The sequence below is a fragment of the Haemaphysalis longicornis genome, unplaced genomic scaffold, assembly GCF_048455015.1.
Source record: "Haemaphysalis longicornis isolate Haplotype H1 unplaced genomic scaffold, Haemaphysalis longicornis Haplotype H1 scaffold_3, whole genome shotgun sequence".
Taxonomy (NCBI): domain Eukaryota; kingdom Metazoa; phylum Arthropoda; class Arachnida; order Ixodida; family Ixodidae; genus Haemaphysalis; species Haemaphysalis longicornis.
In genome coordinates, this window is record NW_027526335.1 from 16,147,677 (window position 1) to 16,153,749 (window position 6,073).

Here is a 6,073-nt window from a genome sequence, read left to right on the forward strand (position 1 = left end):
GATGGCGACGGGGCAGACTAGTGAAGTCGATGAGGAGGTGCCCTCTCGCTGGCAGGGACGTGACGGTAGCCGATGGCTAGCGGCGGGACGGAAGGGCTTAGGCCTGCGCCACGGCGAGGCCTCGCTGCCCGCGCTCCATGCCACCGGAACACCGCTCACGCTGACAGGACCCCAGTTTCTCCTGGCGGCGTCCAGGGCTGTCGTCGGGCCTACACCGCGACGCACGGAAACTTGGGAGGAAGTGCCGGTGACGGACCTCGGGCCTACACCGCGAGGGCGCCGTCCTGGTGTCGTCTTGCCCGACCGCTTCCGAGCTCCTTCCTCGTCTTCCTCCCCTTCTTCGATGCCGCTTTCTCTTGCGCAAACGTTACGCCACTGGTACCGGCGGATTGGCCACCACTCTGCACCGGCCCTTCACTACAGGCACTCCCACTAAGGCTAGTGGACGCGGCATGATTTCACAGTGGATACGGGTTGGGAAAACAAGAAAAGAGGTTTGCGCTTGACGTACCGTATGGGAAGAGCTGGTTAGAGGGCTGAATGGTTATACATCATCAGCGGGCACGTAACGCGTGTAGATGTTCGGGGGCCTGACGATTTAGAGCGCGTTGTGTGCTAACAGCAAGGTTGGCAAGGAGGACCAGGGAGGAGGTTTTGAGAGAAGGAGTGAGGACTGTCTGTCGGGTAGTACAGAGTGGAAGAGGGGGGCTCCTACTTGGGTCCAAGATACTTTGTGCGGCTGCATGGTGCGATTAACGGATTCTTGCGTGCGGTTGGAAATTCACTCGGGTAGAGCGAGCCATGGCGAGCCATGGGAGAGGAGAATACGAAGTTCAGCAACAGCACAGTCATTCGGGTGAAGGTTGGGTGAAAAATTTTAAAGCTGAATATCTGGGGTGTTGGTAGTGGTGGTGGTGAACATTTATTGAGCGCTATGAGACAGGCAATTATGCATGAGCTGACCTAGAAGGCGCCCACCCCTACATATACTATAGTCCCTAGTTGGGGCACGGGTGGCGTCGGCTGAAACCCGGGATCGCCCGACCAAGGCCTGTTGGGCCTACAGGTCAGAGCAGCCGAGCAGGGTCGCCTCCCAGGTCGGGTTGGGGTGAGGTGGATAGCGGGATTTGAGGTAGCGGGATAGCGGGATTTGAAGCTTACACCATGTGGTAGATATCCGAAGACACCACACCCCAGTGCGGTCAGCTTCCCGAGAAAGCAGGGTCGAAATGATTTAGTGCTGCCGGGCACAGCAAATGTATTGATATACGAGCGGAGTAAGAGCCGCTCATCAGCCTTTGAGGGAGGCCGTGACTATACTGGTAGTAACTGATGATATGTCGCACCGTCAGGATCACGTTCCCGATCGTCGGTTGGGTACTACTTATGTCTATGTTGAAATGCAATGATAGTTTTACTCTTATTGTCTTTTTGTACTTTATTGTACTTCACACGGATGCACTTTAATAAACTTTATTGTACATTAATCATATTGCACTGTATAGTGCTGTACATGTTCCTTATATTTTTATTACTCAAGCGCTAGTTTTTTTAGCTTGTACTTTGTTTTATACTGTGTTTTTTTCTGTTTCTGTGTAACTTGACGATTGCGTCAGATCATCGCCACACGCTTATATTTTGTGATGCTTTTGTTGTATGTTTGTTTTTCTGTCTGATATTATGACCCGCTGATATTATCGTGGATTAGATGCTTTTTAACAGATCGCTCCCAGTTCACCACCCTCGCCGGATGTCAGTAACGCACAACCACGGTAACGCCAGGGGTACCGCAAGCCTAAGTCCTCGGCCCTCTTTTATTTTTAATATATATTAATGATTTACCTTCAGGCATCTCCTCCTCCATCCGGCTTTTCGCAGACGACTGTGTTCTTCTGTACAGGAAAATTTCTAGTAAAAATAATCAGCTCCTTCTCCAAAACGACCTAACCCACTTAGAAAACTGGTGCTCGCTATGGATGATGCAACTAAACGTTTCGAAATGTAAATTTATGCACTTCACCCGCAAACACTCTCCCGTTAGCTTTACATACTCGGTTACCTCAACTGACTTATCACGGGTGGAGACCTACCGGTACCTCGGTGTCCTTTTAAAGAGCGAACTTCTCGGGGCCACAACGGACTTCCGGGGGTATAAAAACCCGCCCTGAGGCAGTTATCGTCGGCATTCTTCGGCGGAACTTCTCAGAGGCACCCAGTGAAGAGGTGCTGTCGCCTTTGTGCGATCCATGTAACGCCTATGTTACCCTTGTACATACTGTATGTAAATGTTGCTTCAACTTTTCGTCGGCTCGGGAACTTCATCGCTCTGCTCTGCGCCGCGTCGATAGCGGGTGGAGCGAGGCAACGTCGCTACACCGGTGACGGCGCTCGGATGGCCAGTCGCAACAGTGGTGGCTGCGGTGAGAGAGCCGAGTCCCAAGAGTGGTGACAGCGTCAGGATGGATGATTCCCAACATCGGTGACAAGCTCTGGTATGCGAGTCACAACATTGGTGACTGCGGTGGGATGCCCAGTCCCAACAATGTTTGCCCCCTCCTGCTAGACCTTTCAATGGGCCTGGAATAATAAATAAATAAATAAATAAATAAATAAATAAATAAATAAATAAATAAATAAATAAATAAATAAATAACACAGCTGCGTAAATCATGGAGCAGGCTCGTGTAGCAGTCATGCCAGTTCAAATTAAGCGAAGGAAGTTGGCGTGGCCGGGACATGTGATGCGGATGAAGGGCAGCATGTGGACCCGCCGCGGTGGCTCAGTGGCTAAGGCGTTGCGCTGCTGAGCACGAGGTCGCGGGTTCGATTCCCGGCCGCGGCGGCCGCTTTTCTGATGGAGGCGAAAAGCAAAAACGCCCGTGTGTACGAGATTTCGGCGCACGTTAAAGATCCCCAGGTGGTCAAAATTAATCCGGAGCCCTCCACTACGGCGCGCCTCATCGCCTGCGTTGCGTCGGCGCGTTAAAACCCTACAATCAATCATCATCCGTTTAACGGAGGGGGCCTTCAATAGACGGCAAACGCGATAGGGATCGGCGAAAGACTCGATGGAGCGGTGGACTACGGAAATTCTGGGGCTAAGGGCGGACTCATCCATAGCACTCGATGGACGTGGCTGGAGATCTTTGGGAGGGGCCTTCGTTCGGCAGTAGGCATAACCAAGCAGATGATGATGATGATGGACTTCAGCCCAATAGATGCGTGATTGACAATGGGAAATTAATGAATAGGCTTTTTTAGGATCACGAAGCCCCATTAAAGGGAGAAGGCTGGTAAGAAAGGGGACACGACTAAGTCCTCTGTCGTCATAGAGTTTCATATGAATATAATTGTGGTATCATAGGGCTTTCATGGGCGTTAGGCTAGGCGTTGTAGTCTGCCCGCGAACGGTTCACGTAGGCGCCGTTGTGGAGGAAGGGGCACCATTATGCCACTTTGGGATTACGCCTGGTGCATATGCCGCGTTGGCGCAGGCCTTGTTAATGAAAATTTCTTCTTGCTGTCTGAGGGGAGTTTCAGCAAGAAGGAAGCCGGGGGGTAATATCTTCGAGTCGCTTTCGGCCTTCTAGTTGTAGGCGCAGGCGGAAGGTTGCGAATCAGGGCAGGTGAGTTCACAGGCTAGACGTAAAGTGTCCTTGACGTGATAAGGGCTATCGAAGTTCACCAAGCTTTGGTGTCATCCGCCTAGATCGCGTGCTTAATTGAGACCTGGTATCCTAGCTACAGTCGAGAGGGTAAAGGTGAGACGGCGCGCGGTTAAAAAACTCCCGAGGACACCCAAGCTCTTCTTATTGATTGTGAATCAGAAAGCTCTAATTTAGAATTGAACACCGTAGTGCGTTCTGAACCTCGAAGAGCGCTCTGGCTCTCTGGTGACTGCTGCGCCGTGGGTCGAGGGTGGGAGAAACGGCCGAGTTCCGAGCAGCCGCCTCCACCGACCTGTCCGCCTTTCACGTGGTTCTGCGCATAGCAACGCGTTGCCCAGCAGCGTATTCCCGAAGCACTCGACGTGCACCTTCTCTTTGTGCCCAGTGCCCAGCCCCGTCTTGGCGACATGAACGTCACGCTTACCTCGTGGGCAACGCCTAATTAGGTTGATCTGTATTTACGGTCAGCCTTACAGTAAGGTTGAACTTTGAACGTTACTGGCTGTCGTTGAAATGTTTTGTTTTCATTAAACCTTATAGGAATCGCAAACTTGCACAAAGTACGACTTTAACGCAGATGCTTTTCTTTTCTTTTCTTTTTAATTTGGAATGATTTCTACGCTCTGTGGCATTATATCGCTCGGTGGTGATTAAATGGAGGTAATAGCGGAATCACGTGAGAATGCTCTCTGGCTTCTTCCTGCGTACACATTTAACTTCTTAGCCGCACACACACGCGCTAAACTTCTCGAACTGTTTAACTCACGGTCCTATGCAACATGAAATTTTCGCTTTGGGTGAAGACATGTGTGGTGCTCCGTTTCCGATGACCCGATGAGCGTAGAATTTCGTGCTGCGCCGAGGCGCCGCCGACAACTGAAAGAGGCGGATGACGTGTTCCTGGCCCATAAAAACCAACCACATGAGGTGTGAGCTACTGGACCATGCCTCCAACACGACCGTATCGATTTGGGGATACAAGTTTAAAAACCACCAGCAGCAATATGTCTGAGCGAGGCGTATTTTATGGCGCATATCCCAGCTTGTTTTCAAGTCGATGTTGATCGCACATATACTTTTTTGGTAGCGAAACCACCGTTCCTTTTAGGTTCACCCGTGGGACAATTATTTTCGTCCTGATTACCCACGTGGCAGCATTTTCTTTTACTTTGGCAGGGTTGACCTGTGGATTTCCGTTCCTGTCTGTGGTAAAAGACATGCACGGCTAAACTGCTTCGCTTTGATTCCACCAAGTACGTACTGCGAAAGCCCTCGGCGACTGGCTAGTGTTGCCATTGACAACTGACCAGGGACGAATGCGCCAATTGGGCGCGCTCATCTGTGCTGCGCTCGTTTGATTGGGTTTCTGGAGTCTGTAGCTTTGGCGTATCAGGGAAACTGCGCGATCCCGCGCTGCCAGTGTAAACGCGTCGTCCAGATTGCTCACCTGCTCAGCAGGCATTGTTGGTGAGAAGGTATGCATACCGATTGTGATCACCCAATTATTGGCTGCTTCGTGAGCGAGCTGAATATTTAAACAATCCTACCAAACCTGAAAATTTGGAATATTTCACAGATACTTCAAATCTCGTGAAATATAAGGACTGAAATGCGAGAATCTTAACACTCCGGTTCAAGAATCTCTACTCACCACAACCAGGCAAAGAAATGGGGTCGTACAAACGTGGGAGAAATAACGTGTGTTGTGGCAAAAGAAATCTCCATTAGGGCGTCTCGTTACTCGAGTGGAAAGAAAAGCGCCAGTAATAAATGAAGAGCAAATATTGTCTCGTTGGGCATTTTTTTTTTTTTTGAGACGCAGCTATAAAAGATGTCCGGCTGCATGTGTGATTCTGGGAACCTTTTCTGTTAAAGGTCTGAAAAAAGCATTTTCTACTATATGCCCTATTTGCTTCCAGGTTTGCCACGTTAGACTTGCAAGCACGAATTACCTATATTTAATGTCTTTTTTTTGCATCTCCAAGAAGTTTGGAAACTTCATGAAATAATTTGACCTAGAGAGAAAGAGAGAGAGAGAGAAATACTTTATTTATGGCCAGCAGGGAGTGGGAGGTCGGGATGCGCAGAGCCTATACTGCCAGGTATAAGACGATAGGTATGTTTTCGCCAAATAGCTTATTGTTGAAATTGTTGAAAGCACCAGAATTTCTGTTTTTTTTCTTAAACAGCTATGCGACAAACCCCTTCGAAAGCTCGGCGTTTGTTGCGGCGACATTTTGCATGCAAGAGATTGCGTAACAGGATAGAGGAAAAGTTACGCGCTCAGAGTATTGTAATACCTGCGTTGAAACACGTTCTAAAGCCTATATATGAGACACGCCATGCGCATTAACTCGGAAACACTCACCTGATGCGGCCGTTTTTTCGGTACGCGTTAGCAGGGA